We start from the raw sequence: 16,611 nt of genomic DNA, 5'->3' as shown, positions 1-16,611 counted from the left end.
TTGGGCTTTTGCCTTCCTAACTTCCTCCCTGCATACCTTAGCTACTCCCTTGTAATCTCCCCAACTAGCCTGTCCCTTCTTCCAGAGGACACAGACTCTCTTTTTCTCCCTGAGTCTCAACAGTAGTTCCCAGCTCATCCACACCGGTCGCCTACCCCTGCGGCTCACATTACGGCACTCAGGGACAGCCTGTTCTTGCGCCTTTGAGATTTCCATCCTGAGGAGCGTCCAGGCTTCCTGGACCCCTTTACCCTTAAGAAGTGACTCCCAAGGGACCCGTGCTACAAGCGCCCTGAACAGATCAAAATCCGCCCTCTGGAAGTTCAAGAAAGTAGTTTTGCTGGTCACTCTTTTGACACCCACAAGAATAGAGAATTCTACAATTGCATGGTCGCTCTGCCCAAGATGGTCCCCAACCTTCACATCTCCCACCAGTCCTTCTCTGTTAGCAAAGATCAGGTCCAGCAGGGCACCACCCCTGGTAGGCTCTCCTACCAGCTGCATAAGGAAGCTATCTTCCACACAGTCTAGAAACTGATTCAACTAGATTGAAACACTTTACCTTTTTGGAAGCCAGTGTGGAATTTCAATGCTGTTGGCCAGCCTTTTGCAAGGCCTTTCACAGAGCTGCAGGTTGATTTCTCAAACCCAGATGCCTGCTTCTTTCCTTCTTCTGACTGTCACTGTGCAAGGGGCATCGAGGAACAAGTCCTGTGATCACTGGGGCTGTGGTTCAGCAGAATGAGACAAGACCAGGAGAGCTCTTTGCTCTCTTTCTGGTTGCACCTCTGAAGGATGATCAAGGAGAGAAAGTGTTTTTACTTTGAACTGGGAGAGGTTTGCTTTCCTTGTAGAAATTCTCGCTAACCAAATACAAAGCACAGCTGTATTTACAGGACAAATAATGCCATGATCATAACTATTGCTTACTGTCATGACACCCAAACACATCAGACCTGATCAGAGAGCCAGAAGAATCTGGTAGACTTCACTCAGTTGGTCGTAAAAAAATATAAGGCTGGGGAAAGCTGCTTTTCTCCTGTCTTCTCACCTGTGACAGGGAAGACATTACTCTGATGGACCAGGAATTCGCCTGTTCTTTGGTGTTGAATATGTGCAGCTAGACAGTAGGAGCACTACTTATTGCAGTGCAGTCTCCAAGCTTATCTGACCAATTTTCAACTTTGCAAAAACCATTTATCTGCTTCACATCATTCAGTCGTAGCAGATTGTGAAATAGTTCAGAGACAGCACAATGTACATCCCATCCACTGAACTGCTAGATCCAAATCTCGATTGTCTTGGGACATTTATGGCAAACAAATGACTTTGCCTCTTCATGACTCACAAAGCTATGCAGAGGAATCCCCTCAACAGGATTCTTCAGTTGCTGTGGAGAAAATAGCTACCTGTTCTGTGTATCACATTGTGAGCTATAGCAGCACAACAGGAGAGAAACAGAGGATGTTTTCTGTCTCCTCTGCTCTCTGACAGTTCACACCTTTATCTAGGATTAGCATGCAGTGTATGATATTGCAGCTGAAAAGGAGGATCTCTTCCTTCCACACTTCAACCTTTAGCCAAACCCTATTTCCAAGATCTTGTCTCATTTGGTACCAATTAAAAGCACTGCATGACAGCTTGCACTGAAGCACGAAATGAAATTAGTTCACTTTGTTTTGGAATTAGGCGCTGCTACCCCCACTGATGAGAATGAAATCCTAAGGGGAATGACAGTGGTATATCTTTAATTTCTATCTTTGAAGAGTCACATTATTATTCCCCCTCCTCCCCCCTCCCAAAATATCAACGTCAGGAGTATCTGGACCTGTTTGTGCAAACAGCTGTGCCAAAGGGACTCCATAAAAAGCGCCAGGCAGAACTAGCTCAAACCTTCTCAGTGATGTGAACAAAACTGTTTATTGCCACATCAAGGCTCAGAAGAAAGGAGCTTTGTCTTGTAAAACATGCTGGCTCATGTCATACCCTTGCAGCAGCAACAGCAGCCCACCAACACTGCTGGATGATTTACTTCCAACTCCTGACTCTGGGGAGAGTCAGAAGGTGGTTGGTGGGTGTGGGACCAATTCAAGCAGAGGGGGCAATAGCAGACTCAAGGCTGGTGGGTAACACAACTGTTTTGCCATTCACAGAATCACAGAATGGCCAGGGTTGGAAGGGACCTCAAGGACCATGAATCTCCAACCCCCTGCCACATGCAGGGCCACCAACCTCCACATTTAATACTAGACATTCCAGAAAATTGCTGCTCTTGACAGCTAGCTTTTCTGCCCTGGCATATGGTCTGTGAGGATTTAGAAAGGTATTGGTATCAACTTCATTGGTTGTCTAGAGCAAGTGATGCACTTAATGGAAGCAGTGATGTTTATGTTTTATTTCTAGGAAGAGTTGTGCAAAGCTGTCATGCTGCTCCAGCAAATATCCTTCAGAAAACTTTCCCATCAACTAGAAAATACCAAGTTAGGTTTCCATCCAGTTGGCAACTGCTGTTCAAGTAGTAAAGCATGAGCTGTGAATCTGGGTTGTAGAGGTTATGATTGAAAACAGACTCTTGAGATATGAACTACTCAGCATAACTAAGAATTTTCTCCTTCCAGGATTTAAACTGTTCCCCCAAGCTTTGTTTACAGTCTGGCATGAACGAAGTTCCTTTCTTTAGTAATTTCAGTATGGAACCCTCATCACTTGATTACCTTACATTAGAGTTACTGGCACATGAGTAAATTCATGTGATGGGACTAGAGCTGGCCCAGGGTGTTAGTTTTATGGCTCATTCTTGAAATACTGCAAAGGCCAAATTGCATTTTGTGAGTCTTCCTGGATTTAAAAGCTCTTCAAATCTAGGCACAGAAGACTTGGAATGATTTTACTGGCCAGAGGCCTTGCAGTCATCTCCTGCCCTTCTTTTCTTTACTGAGATTGGGCCCCTCAGGGAGCGCGGAAGTTGAGCAATGCCAGGGTGACCAACTGAGACAGGTTTTTTTGCATTAAAAAAACCATGAGTGCACCTCTCCCCAGATGAGGTGATGGGAGCAGAGTAGAGCTGCTGTAGCCAGCATCTACAGAAACTTAGTGTCACAGTGTATGAACCTTAAACAGTTATTTGGCAGAGTAGGATCCTCAAAGCTGCCAGTAGCCATTCTGTGCACTTGGGAGTGAGGGGTTTTTATAGGCAGACTCCAGGACAATGGAGCACCTAAGGGTTATACAGAGGGTTTGCTGACTGCTTAATAGCATTTGGATGCTTGAGAAGGGCTCCAGTGCATTTATGGATCTTGTTTTCTAGATCCAATTCAAAGAGACTCTTTGAGAGGCCTGAGATGGAGCAACCAGTGGGGCTAGGGACAGAGCTAGGCTCACAGCTGTGTGTGTCAGCTGTGTTTCTCCTGAGATGCAGGAGTCTCCTTTCCCTTGAGCTTCTGTGTTCTAGACAGCACTTTGTCACTCAGCCTGGAAGCATTCGGTGGTCACAAGCATTTTGTGGTGACCGCTCACTGCATGGCTGCTGTCTTGCACATCTCTCTGCACAAGTGCCTGGGCTTCTGAGGTCTGCTAGTGACCAGTGGCAACAGCCAAATGGCCACAGGTCTTTGTTGCTATGAACTTCATGACCATACAAATGAATGCACATGAAACTCTTCCTTTATGGTTAAATAGAGTTGTATTTCTCCACACAAAGCCAGCAGGGTGCAGATAACTGAGAAGGTGGGAAGACTTCCTCCCTAGAAGACATAAAGGCCTTGTCTTGCAGCTGCCTCAGCAGTTCCGTTAGTTTAAGGTTACGGCACAAGTGAATATTCAGTTTCTTAAGCATAGGTGTCTGCAGTGATTTTAGATATCCTGAGTATTCATGACCCCTGCACAATACTAGCATATAAAACAGGCTGTGCATGAGATCTGTGCCTTTTTGGAGAGGCAGCGGCAGACCAGGGATGAAACCTGAGGGCATTACAACATAGGTGGCTGTGATTAGGCAGCTGACTTCCAGCCAACATGTCTGCAGGCTTGGGGCCGTGCTGCACAGTGCAGGACTGATGATAACTGCCTGCCCCAGTACGACGAAGCAGGGGTTATACAGATACCTGCTCCTATTTGGAGTATGCATAACATTTCAAGAAAACAGAACTTCTCTACACGTGTGGAACACTAGGAATACAGCAGCCATATTTTCTGCCCTAGGCAAGAAGAGTTCATTTTAGGATTCTCCTTTGATTTTCCATACTTTGTTCTTATGCCACTCTCATAAAATTTGTATTGTTTTTCTTTTCTACAGGAAAAATAAATATCCTAACCAGTAAACAGATCAGGCAGTGAAGCTCAATTCAAAAAAAAAAAAAAAAAAAAAATCTACTGTGGGAAACTCAATAATAATAAAAAGTTCTTAGCCAGAAATGTGGCATTACTTTGAATTATTCAGTTCACACATATCTGTACCACCAACTACTATTGTACAGAAACAGAGCTGTCCCCCTGCATGCTGCATGCCCTGGAGAGCTAGTGCTGCTGTAGTTCATTCTTAGTGCAAAGAGATCTATTTCTGCTGACAGGAAGCCCAAATGCCATGGGGCTACAGAATCCAGAGCCCTGTTAAAATATGGGCTGTCTGAATATCACCCTGTCAGAAGTGGAACAACGTATAGTTTTCTCTTTGATATTACAGATGACTGGCTGAGGAGTTTGGTGAAAAAATGCTGTTCGTAATAATGAAGGAATAGGTGGAAACAGATGCCATACCACTTATTGGTCATTCCTTCATTTCAGCAGTCCCCACGTTGCCTCCCAGAACACGAAGCCAGTTTGGATTTGAGGCATAAAATACCACCTGGATTCTTGAAATTTCAGTTCACTCTCACTTGACTTTTGCTGCACTCTGATAAATCAAAGTTTTGAGAGTTCTGAAGCTGGGAACTTGTCCTGTAACTCTCATGCTGTTTCCATTTGAGGGCCTGTAGTGGCAGTCCACCAACATGATCTATGGCAGGCACCCTGTTATCTTGCCATCTACTCAAAGCAAAAAGGAATCTGGCAGCTACTCGGGTTTACAGGCTTGAGTATAATTTCCTGTCAGAATCTGCTGTATGGTCACACGCTGTGACAAAGGAAAGGAAGGTGGTGATGCTTGCGATGGTTTCTGTGGCAGGGAATACCACAGTCTTGTAGCAGACACTGCTATCTCCTGCCCAAACCAGCTGCTCCTCACTGGGAGAGGCAGCTCAGTCGCTCAGGCAGGAAAGAGGTGAGATTCCAGGTGGCTGACTGAGCAACAGATCCTTAAAAGCTCTGTAGATATGTATCTCCATGTCATTCTTCACAAGATTTCTCCATAGGTCTGATGAGTTCACTCTGTTTTCAAAGGGCTAAAGCTTTCATGTCTAAGTAGCTGCCTCTGCTGGGAGATAAGGGGACAACTGGAAATCAAGTGATCGCCTGGAAACTGCAGGTAGGAAAAGCTGCAGTGGATCAGAGAAAAGAGTCTCTCTCCCCTCGTGTGCAGTGCCTCAGCCCTTCCCTGAGACCCCAGTGAGCCTGCACATCCCTTCAGCAGGCTGGCAGACACACAGCTGCTCTGCCTCATGTCTCAGAAACACCTCCATGTGCTTGAATCCCAGCCCTCACCTTCGTGTGTCTCTTACACAGGGAATAGCAGCACCCATCAAAAAGACAAAGGGAACTTCCACTGAAATCACCCCTTTAAATGCATTGAGAATTTTTGGCATCCCAGGATGGGCTGAGACAAACAGCATCACTAAAATCTACGGTAGTTTTAGCAGTCAAGGACTTGCAGATTCCACTTACTGTGAGTAAAATAAAACATTTGATATCCTTTTATATAGCTTCTACTCTGCCTGGTGACACAAGCCTGCAACACACACGTGCAGCATGAGAGCTTAGCTTAGCATCTCTGGAGAAAGATCAGTGATTTAAAGCAATCTTGATGGAAAGCAATGTTATCAGTGTTAGAGAGACCTGAGCACTGATTTATTGTCCATGTCAATGCTGAGATTCTGGTGCTATTAGGAGGTTGCTAGTGGCTGAAGTTATTTCTTTCCATTTCTCTTGCTGCAGCTGGGAGACTTTTAAAATGTTCCATATGTGGAAATTTATGTAAAATTGACACTGTGCAACTACGGTGCATAGTGAGTCTGGAACAACTGAATAATGATATTAATTTACAGATGATCCCACATAAGGTGTGCCAGGACATCAGTAATGACTGCAGTGAGAAGTCTGTGTGTCTGAAACAAGCACCTAATAACTCTCACAGCAGTTTTTAACAGTGAGCTTATGCAGTCTGTGGCAGGGCTAGAGACTGAGAACATATTGCAGTTATTACAGAGGCTGAAGTCCAAGTTCCTTTTCAGACACGTCACCAGTAATGTGTTTTAATCAAAAGTATTTTAGTGAAGTAAATTGGAATCATCTGGATCTGACTGGCATCATATTCTCTCAAGTGTGATTTATTTCCTCATTCCCTTAATGAACCGATAGGAATATTTTATGATGGACATGAAGAATATTAAAAAATCTGTAATGGACCCTGTTAGTACAGTCTAAACAGACATGTTATGGTCACTGGCTTTGTTGCAGCAGGTCGTGAAGCCACAGGGAAGCTGTGGGAATGGTCAGTGCTATGAAAAGGTCGTTTGCGGGGACTGAGCCACCCTTTGCCACTGCTGAAATTACAGCAAAGTGAATAAATGCACTGATTTATTGCTGGCATTTTGTCCTGCTGGAAAAATATCTAGGAAGATACTTTGGGATTTGGGAATGAATGCAATAATCCATTTTCAAGAAAGGTAAAAAGGAGGCAAGAGGGAAGTAGTGTGTGCCTGTATGTGTGTGTGAAGCAGCCATCACGCCAGAGGACCTTGTTCTCAAGACGAACTCAGTGCCCTCTTGCCTTTCTTTCAGCTCATTAGAAAGTGACCACATTCAGTGAAGTCATTCATTGCTGTCTGACTGAGAGACAGACATGGCATGACTGCACAGACCTCACTGCAACCCTGGGGAATGGGGCTGAGACAAAACACAGGGAGAGGTGCACACTGACACAGCTGCAGTAACTGATGGGAGCACTGTGCATCCTGTGGGCAGCGTGAGCACTGCTGTGCAATGGATTGTTCTGCTACCTTCCCAAAGCTTTTTGGTTTGACTGTGCGGATGACAATGCAGTGCACAAGGTTTTCTGTACAAAACTCAAACAGCTCTTTCCCCCCTCACCACAGTATCCTGCGTGTTACCTTCATTAGTACATAGAAGCAGAAAAAAATCAAAGGTGTAATAGGTGGAAGCATAGAATGACCTTAAAATAAAGCCCTAAATCTGTTCCAAGGTGGGGAGTAGGAGAGAGGGAGTTTATTATTTTTTCCACCATTTTTTTTTTTCTTCTTGATTTTGGCTGAGAAACAGAATTTAAGGAGGAATTTGAGTTCTCTGTTACAGTGAAAAGCCTGGAAAATCTTTTTGGTGTGCCTTTTGTATTGCACACGTCTGAACAAATTGCTGCAGGTTCCTGAACTGCTTGACGTGTGTTCTTGTTTGGATGAACAGTGGTTTCCTCTGCTGCTGACCCTGATGTCTTGTGAAAGAGTGATGTTCCTCTCTACCAAGTTTAAACAAATGCATATGCTAAATGCATGTAGTATGTGTAGTGCCTGTTAAATTAATCTTGAGAGTATTCAGAATTTGTTAATTTTATGAAATTTTTGAATAAGTAATCATCACTTTGCCTGAAGCCTATCATTTGGATGCTGCAATAATTAGGGTGCCCGTTCACCAGACTCTATCATCTACTAACACAAAGCAAATAGGTGAAAAATTGCTGGCTGAGGAGAATGAGGCTATGTCTTGAAGAAGATACCAGGTTAATAATTTCAAAGCCGTGTCTCCATAAGCAGACAGGAGTTACGTAAGGTTTTAGAGCTGATTGAGCTGTGACACAGTGACAGAGCTCAGACAGCAGCACTGCAGCTGGGGGTGGGAGGCAGAAGCAGGCAGTGGCCCCTGAGGACAGCTGAGAGCAGCCACTCTTTGCTTTGGATGGAGCAGAAGAATCTGATGGCAGCCCAGTGAAGTACAGCTTGTAAAGAGAACTGCTCACATAAACTGGTCATAGATAGATGAGATCAGCCTCAAAGAAACGATGAGAAAATACAAACATCCTGCTGATTGCTGTCTGGGAATGGCGTGAATCTCCCTGATGTTCACCCAGCTGTGGGAAGGGTACACTCTGAGATACTGAGATCTGGGCAGCAGATTCCTGCAAATCCGCACTGTGTCTTGCAAGGAGGTCATTCCCACTGTTACCCATATATACACCAAGGTGCTTTTTAAAATACACACTTTACTCTGGAGTTGTGCCTTATGTTCCCAGTGGAGCTCACTGAGTCTCTGCAGAAGATGGAAGGAAGCAGCTGGCTTTGGAGATATCCACAGTAATAACATGTGAGATGACATAAGTATCACACAAATGTGCAGCGCAGGTTAGGAATGCTATGCATGCAGCTATGTATCAGCAGACCAAAACCACTTCTTTGGCCAAGGAAGCAGCTCTTGTTTCTGCTCTGTCCCTGCTTGGCAAGCATCAGGACATGTCTTCACAGCTGAATGTAGGAATAAGTCACAACGGTGCATGAAATGACATGAAAGTGGGTGGTCAGGGGCTGTGGCATGAGTTACTAAAACGCTTGCATGGGACATGCTTTTATCCTTTGAAAATAGATCCAGAAATCTCCTTATATTTAGGGATGTCTTACATAGCCCATAATTTCCCCTAGTTAATGCCTCAGTCCTGCAATCAAGATGTCCAGGGCTGCTCACCTGAAAGCAATATAGCGACATGCTCAGAGGCTGCTCAGCATGTGTTGGCCATGCACATATTTCTGCACTGGGAGATCACGGTGCAAGGCTGTCACAGGAAACCACTGGTGTGGATATGAGGAATTTCTTTTAAGATTCATCTGTAAAGTGCCAATTGCATTTCTCACTATAGAAACAGAAATAGTGGTCTTTATACACGTGACTTCAAGGGCAGCATTTGTCTTTTATCAATATAGTAAGGACTGTCTTTGAATTGTTTATGTTGCAAGAATTGTCAGAAGGTGTCCAGCCTGCATGGAGATCTGAGGTGTTGTGTTCTCATAACATGTGGTAAAGTCCACTATTGTTTCTGGAGATCTCTGTAGTCTGACTTCATCATTTAGCTGCCTGATCATCTGTGTGTATGATAACCCGTGCCCTCTTGAATACTGCTTTATAGAACTGTAGCTATGAAAATGAAATGGCCTTTTGTTTGTGCAACAAAGTGAGTGATGAAAAGACACATCCATTTCCCTGCTGGGAGGTTAGTGGGAGCTTAAGGCACCTTTGCCATTGTTACTCACAGGAGGACCGAGCCCTCCTGTTGCCCTGGACTGCACAGTGCCAGGTGCTCTACAAAGGCAGTTTGAGGTTCCCTCAAGCTTCAGTGTATGGTGTTGCCCCAGTGAGGCACTGCTAGGCACAGGATGTCACGAGAAGAGACCCATAGGGTTCAGATGACCTATGTGCAGGTTATCACCTCTCATATTTCAATGGCAAGATGGAAGCACAGGAGGAGGATGAGAAGAGAAAATAAATTGCTCACACTGTCTTATTTATGTGCCTCCTCTCTTGGCTCTCCTCACAGCAAGGTCTTTCTCCAGAGCCACACCATTCACTGGGTTTTTGCTTCAATCTGGGCCTGAAGGAAGTGGCATGGAAACACTGCCCCATCTGTGCTGTATGCAGGATGGATCTCGGGGCGTTTGGTGTGAAATGAAGTTGTGCTCAGCATTCATCTGACGTTACAGCTGAGTGCATCCAACTCGGTTTGGGCAGCCGTGAGAGCTGATTGAGCCCACTGGGCTTCATCTGGTGAGGGGACATTACTGAAAGGATGAAAACGGGGCTTTTTAATTGCCAAGCCACTTGAATCAATAGGGAGCTCTGCATGCTACTCGGTGTGGTCTCCATGGACCCCATATGAAAGATAAAGGCAGCTGCGACCTCGTTTCACCACCCTTGCCTCAATCAATAGCTACCAGCTTTTAAAGTCCCAAAAGGTGTGATTAAGCCTCTGCTGCGTGAAGTTAGCGTTTCTTGCCATGCAGCCCATTGTCCCGAATGAAAGGACCTAAAAGCCCTTATACTGTGAGGGTTAATGACCAGATGTCCCTGGAAGGAAGCCCATCAGCTCTGGCCCCCTGTGCCAGGAATTGCTGCAGCTGATTTCATTCCTCTTTGCATCCGTATCTTAGCTTCAATGGACCCTCCACTTGGTTGAGCAAGTATAGTGTGCAGGTCTAAATCTTGGGATGTCCTGGGAGAGGGCTGAAAGAAGAGTTGTGTTGTTCATTACTGTGATATGGAGGACACTCTCAGACAGTGACAGGCAGGAAACTGAAACCCTTCCATATCTGGGAGTAGGACAGTGCACGTTTTTAGTCCATATACTCAGCACTTTCTCTGGACCAGTCCCTCTTATGAAGCGAGAGCTTGTAGTGCCAGTGATGCTTACATCAGGCCATCCCCTTGTAAGAGGGATAAGCTGTAATAATGCGTGAACAAGACAACAGTGATATCTGTGGGAAAATGGTAAGGACACGTTTGTGGTTTGCAACAGCAGATGCATCAGCACCTTTAACAGGAAGAGAAAGGGCAGCATAATATGCAGAAATTAATGGCCAAAGCACAAATTGCTTCATATGTGATGTATGTAAACTGTATATTTAACAGTGCTAGTATTGATACATCATTCTCAAAGGGCCATTTCAATGTTGCTGTTTTCATGTAGAAATCCACTGGTACATGCATCAACCTAACAGGGTTCTTTGAGCAGCTGGCCCTCCTGCTGCATTTTTCTTTCTCCCCGCTCTCATTATTGATCCCAGAGCTCAAGAGGCAGTGAGGACATCTCACTCCAAAGCCAATACTGGTATCTTGCTGTCCACATGGTGTATTATTGACTGCATGTCACTCCACTCAGGCAACACAATTGGATAGGGAATTTGCTTAGCACAATCCAACTGGGGTCTGTGGTGATTGCTGGGGTGTCATTATCACTCTTCTGGCATGTTTTGCAGTTGTTAATTAAGGCTTTTGTTTTCCTGCATCTATTTTGCATGCTAAAATTCTGGAGGCCTCTGAAAAATATGTAGAAATCTGTGGCACCTTTTGCCAGCAGCAGTTTTGCTTTCAGAGGAAGAAAAATCCTGCAACGCTTCTCTCTCCCTATGCTGAGCCTTTGCAAGTGAGTCTGTGTGTAAGAACAGGTCATTAAGATTTGCTGCTCCAGGACAGAGGTGAAAATAAACTTGCTCATGCACAGAGTACGGGGCATAGATGAATCTGCTCATAATTCACTCTGAGTGCAAGATTAGTTTCCTCTGAAATGCCATCAGAAAGCACTCGCTCACAATCTAGGTCAAAGCAAGGAAGGCTGCTGGAGGATTGACTGAAAACAATGGAGTGAAGCTGAAATTACCTGTGTTCAACAGCAGTCTAAATCTCAGCCAGATGTTTGCAGTGATGAATATGCTGTGGGAACAGAGGTCTGTACCCCTGCAGACCCTGCAGCGGGAAGAAACTGAATTGCATGTTAATTTAAGTCCACACAATGACCTCAAAACTCTCTTACCTGTATCACTGCAAAAAATCTCTGCTTCTGATCATGCTAAAAGTATGCTAAACACCCATTTTCACAGCTAAATTTTTTTTCCTACAGCCTCACTTCCTTCCCCTCAATAACATAATTGTTCTTTGAGCTCAGTACCATGAACCAAACATTGATACAGATTAACATGAACAGCAGATGATGTGAAACAGAAAATCCAGCTAGACTCATTCAGCATAAACAAATATTTTGAGGTGCATTGCTCAGGCAGTGATTAGTTTGCCAGCTGTAAGTAGAGCTACAGAGGAAATGAAAAGGATGGAGTTTGCTGAAAGCAGTGGTGGGAAAAATATGACATCAAGACACATTAATTCATAATGCAGCAGGGTAGGAGTGGAGTTTAGACTGGGATCTGCTGGATTTTAAGATTCTTGCCTCTTTGTGAGTAGTCAGCCCATCTGTGAGATGCTTTTTACGCCCTTAAGACAGCAATGGAGTGGAAACTTTTTTTTCTTTTAAATAGTCAGGAGGATGGGGGAAAGCGCTGAATTAAAACCAAGCTCTCATGAGAGGAAAATACTGTATGTACCTTTACAAAATCCTTCAGGATACAGCTGCAGATATTGAAGACAAATGGTTGCATAAAGATGCCAATAAAGATAATAATGGAAACAAGCTATGCCTAGAGTTCACTTTAGCTTTTGGTTCTGATAGCAACAAAGATAACAGCATAATGGGGCTTATTAATGCAGCAGGAGGCAGAACTGTGCAACAGCTACAGGGATAAAGAGTTATTTAAAACCTCTACGTAGTGTGTACAAAAGTCTGAGGTGGCAAATGGCTGCTAAGATTGAGAAAGCAAGAACTGTACATGCTAAATAATGGAAGTACATGATGGCCTCGCTACCTTCACTTGCAGACAATATGAGTGGCATCTTAGAGCCCTCACCAAAATCAGATATCTCAGTGAGCAGTATTAGATGGAAAACAATGCTTGGCAGAAATACAGTTCTTTTTGCCAAGGAACACCAAATAGGCTTCAAACTCTGCTGTCAGTGCTGGAATAGTAGCCAGGACAACTTAGTAGGTTTAGCATAGGGTTTCAACTGAAAAAGCAACCTCTAACAGAAAGCAGCCCAGTAATTTCAGCACTCAACAGTGCTAGCTAAACTAATAGGAAGTTACTCTTCCTATTTTAGATAATGCCCTGAGCTTCCATATCTGATGATACGGAAGATGGCTGCTTATGGTAAGAGCTTTTGGTGGCCTGGAGATTCTCCTAGTCCCTCGAAATGAAGAAAAGATCTGAGAGAAAGAAGTCTAAACACTTCTATTGTGCCACTTCCTCTGATTTTGAAGAAACCTGGGGACACAAACAATGTGCAAAGGAATAGAAAGAATATATTTTGAGCCAGACGTTCCAGAGAGGGGAATGAGAAGAATGAAGGATGGAACAGGTGCAAAAATTGAAACTTGGTTCAGTTCTGTCAAACTCGTCACACGTTTCTTGGGTGCCAATGTGGGCATCTTGGGTGCCAATTGTGAGCCCTGAGCGTTCAGCCTGTGCTTTGCAGGACAGGCCTATTCTGTGTACAGCAAAAACCAGTGGTCACTAAGGTCTGTTGAGAGCAAGGTGTAAGCATGGGAGGCACACATACCATTGATACTTAAAGGTCAGGGCTGAAAGCATGGCTGGCAGCCTACATTGATTAGATTTAAACTGTCAACCACATGGCATATGAATATCATGGGAATATGTGACATTCCAATGGGAAACCAACTACTGCCTTCCCTAGGATGGCTTAGAAATGGCCTGAAGCCGTTCATGGCCTCTCCTCTACTGATATATCAGATGCTACTGAGAACCTTTCTCACATCTGCTTTTGAAACTTCAGCCTGCTCCTTTTGAACTTGCCATGGGAGCTCTCTTAGATTTTTTACCACACATATGTAAAAATCCCCATAGCCACACTGTTCTCCTCCTCAGAAAACCTACCTGTGCTGGGGGTTCTCTGGCACATAGGGCAGTGCTGCTGCAACAGAAGGGCTGTACCTCTGCTCCCAATGGTCACTAGGACTCTGGGTTCTCCTGCTGTCCATTGTCTCTCAGATGCTAAAGCTGTTGCAGCAGGAGCAGCCTCAGTTACACATCCATAGTACAGTGGGGCCTCTGACTGGAGGCAGCAGTGTATTACCTCTAAATAGAAAAATACCACTAAGAGAACAAAGACTTTCAGCTGAGATTAACATTTTATTGGATTGGCGGTAGGTATCAAAGGGCTTTATGGCTCTTTTGGAGGCACTTTCAGTCCAGTTGGATTAAAATCAGCACAGCTGTTCCCCAACTGGTTTTAAAAACGCTTCCAGCCATCGCCACTTCCTGCTGTCACCGTCCCTCCTCTGGAAGCTGCACCACCCCGTTCCACTCAGCTCAGAGCCTTTGCCCTTCCTTTTTTCCCCATCTGCCTCTTAACTGAGTGCCTGGTTCAGGCCGAGCAGCTTCCATCCACATCCTCCCTGCGTTCCCCAGCAGCTCCCTTCAGCACAGAACTGGAAAGCAGAGAGCCGGGTTTGGGGTTACCAGGACACAACATGAAGTTGCACCAAATGATGCTGTGAGCGTTGGACGTGTTGGGCTCCTCTTGCTCTTCTGTCCCCTTGACGTTGGGCTCGCAGCAAGCTGATGCCTCACCTGCCTTGGGACTGCTCAGCAGGGCAGCAGGTCAGGTGCTGCTTTGTGGAGGTGAGCTGGTAAGGACTGTACAGTGAGGGGAGTTGAGAAGCAGGCACAGAAGCAGGGCTCAGTGTTCATCCAAGCATCTGTGATCACTCTCTGACATGCTGCATCCAATGAGACTTGCTGTAGTCTAGCGTGGATTTTGCTCCATCTCCAGGAGGCAGATGCCATCTGCAGGAGCCACTCAAACCAGCCTCCTGGAGGCTACAATAGCTGTGGAGGGAAGATTTAATTCTAGCTGCCAAAGAGGCATCAGAGAGGACACAGCCTGCATCCCTGCCTGCATCTGAGAAGGAAGCACAGCCCTTGTTGGTGGCACCAGCTGCAGTGGTGGGGGACCTGAGAGACAAACTGGTTGGCCAGGTACCACTCCAGTTTTAGGGTGCAGACTGAAGGTCTCTCCTGGTAGAGCTTTTCAGCATTTAGATGGGAAGACTGGAATCCTCCATTGGACTCCCACCTCTACATGCCTCTTGGGTTCTCCTAAATTCACAAGTCTGGGGGACTCTTACATAGTCCCAGCTTGAGGAGCATTTGCTAAAACAATGATATAGTGTTCTCGTCTCAGGCTGATACTGGTCTCATTAGGTTAATGAGTTGGATTTTATCTTGCTAAAAACCTTGTTCAGTGCCAAAAAAAAAAAAAAAAAAAAGTCTTCAGCACACCTTAAGCATCCTCCTCTGTCCTTTGGGTTACAGTGCAGTTAATCAAATACTAAGACTGAGCAAAAAACAGAACTTGCTGTGAGCCAGGCCCCAACTCATCAGGAAACAAAATGCATGAAGTGGCTCATCCTGTTGTGAAGGTATTGGTGGATGACTAAAGACTGTTAGGTGGGCATAAGCTGCCTTCATACTAGATGCAATCTGCCTGTAATGCCCAGGTGCACTAGGGAATAACAGTGCCTGGTGCAGAAGTGTGCAACTGTGCAATCATTCTTGCCCACTTCTTCACTAAAGAGACCAGGTTCCTCTGTTGTGGATGCACAACATGTTTCCTGCTGCTGCCCTCTCCAGAGGCACGGAGCTGTGGCACTGCAGCATGGATGTGCCCAGCAGTGGCACCCAGCACTCAGCCCTCCTGGCTTTTTCCCTCCAGATGTGAGAAACGCAGAGAGCAGTACGTGCCATTAAGAGAACTCCTGCAGTGAGTGAGGAGGGCACACAGTGTGGCTCTCCAACACAGCTGTGAGCAGATGGCAGGTAAGCCCTCCCTTCCTGAGAGGGAAAATACTCGTTCCAGAGGTTTAGGGGTGAAAGCACTGCCAGCAATGTCCAGGCTTGCAGAAATCCTGATAGGAAAGCTGAACTGTGCCTCCCTCCACATCTTCCTGCAGCCTTCAGGAAAGAAGGCAACAGACGCCATCCATTTAAAACAAGCATGTCAGTAACAACTATAGCCTGAATCAAAACAGATGTCATCCCTGCGGCTGCTAAGCCTGATATTGCACAGACTGCCATGAGCTCTGGACAGTGTAGCTTGAGGTTCCCCAGTTGTTGTACTTCCGGCAGTGAAGACCTCACACTCAGGACTCAGTTGATCTGCACAAAATGCCCTTCTTCTTCCCGTTATCTCTGGGAACAGACTTTGTGTATGCGAAGACCTCACTGAGCAACTAGGAAAAGTGCTTGTTTGCAACCTGAAAATCGAGTGATTTTGCATTGTAGAGGTTTGCCATCTTATTATTATATGGTCTGCTTCGAATTAAGCATGTTTACTCTGCCGGACACCTTTGGTGTATAAACTAACCACGATGAGGCCACGCTCCCAAATACCATCTGGGCTATAAAACAATCTGAGCCCCAGAACTGAGTTCTGAAGTGCCTGAACCTCTCCTTACGAGAGGTCAGCCTGAACTCCAGAGCCACCTGCAGCTACCCGTAAGGCAGCATTAGCGCCTGATCCACCAGGCGCCCGCTGGCTGTCAGGGAGGGGCTGCGGGGCCGCCAGCGCTGTGCGCATCTGCGCGAACGGCAGCTCTCGTCCAGGATTAAAACGAACTTCATTTCCGGAGTGCCGACATTTTAGAGCAACAGGGACAACTGCAGTCGCCATCGCTGAACGAAGCACAAACGGCAGTCTGAGATCATTAATATCCCAGCGTTAATTCTCAGCGCATCCGTCACGCGCTGACGAACTCCACCGCCCGCCTCCCGCCGCAGCCCCGCCCCGCGGCCGACGTCATTAAACCCGCAGCTCTCGCGAGAGCGGGCTGCCTCC

This window comes from Phasianus colchicus, chromosome 12 (genome assembly GCF_987193195.1).
Source record: "Phasianus colchicus chromosome 12, bPhaCol1.hap1.1, whole genome shotgun sequence".
NCBI lineage: Eukaryota > Metazoa > Chordata > Aves > Galliformes > Phasianidae > Phasianus > Phasianus colchicus.
This window is presented reverse-complemented; position numbering follows the sequence as displayed.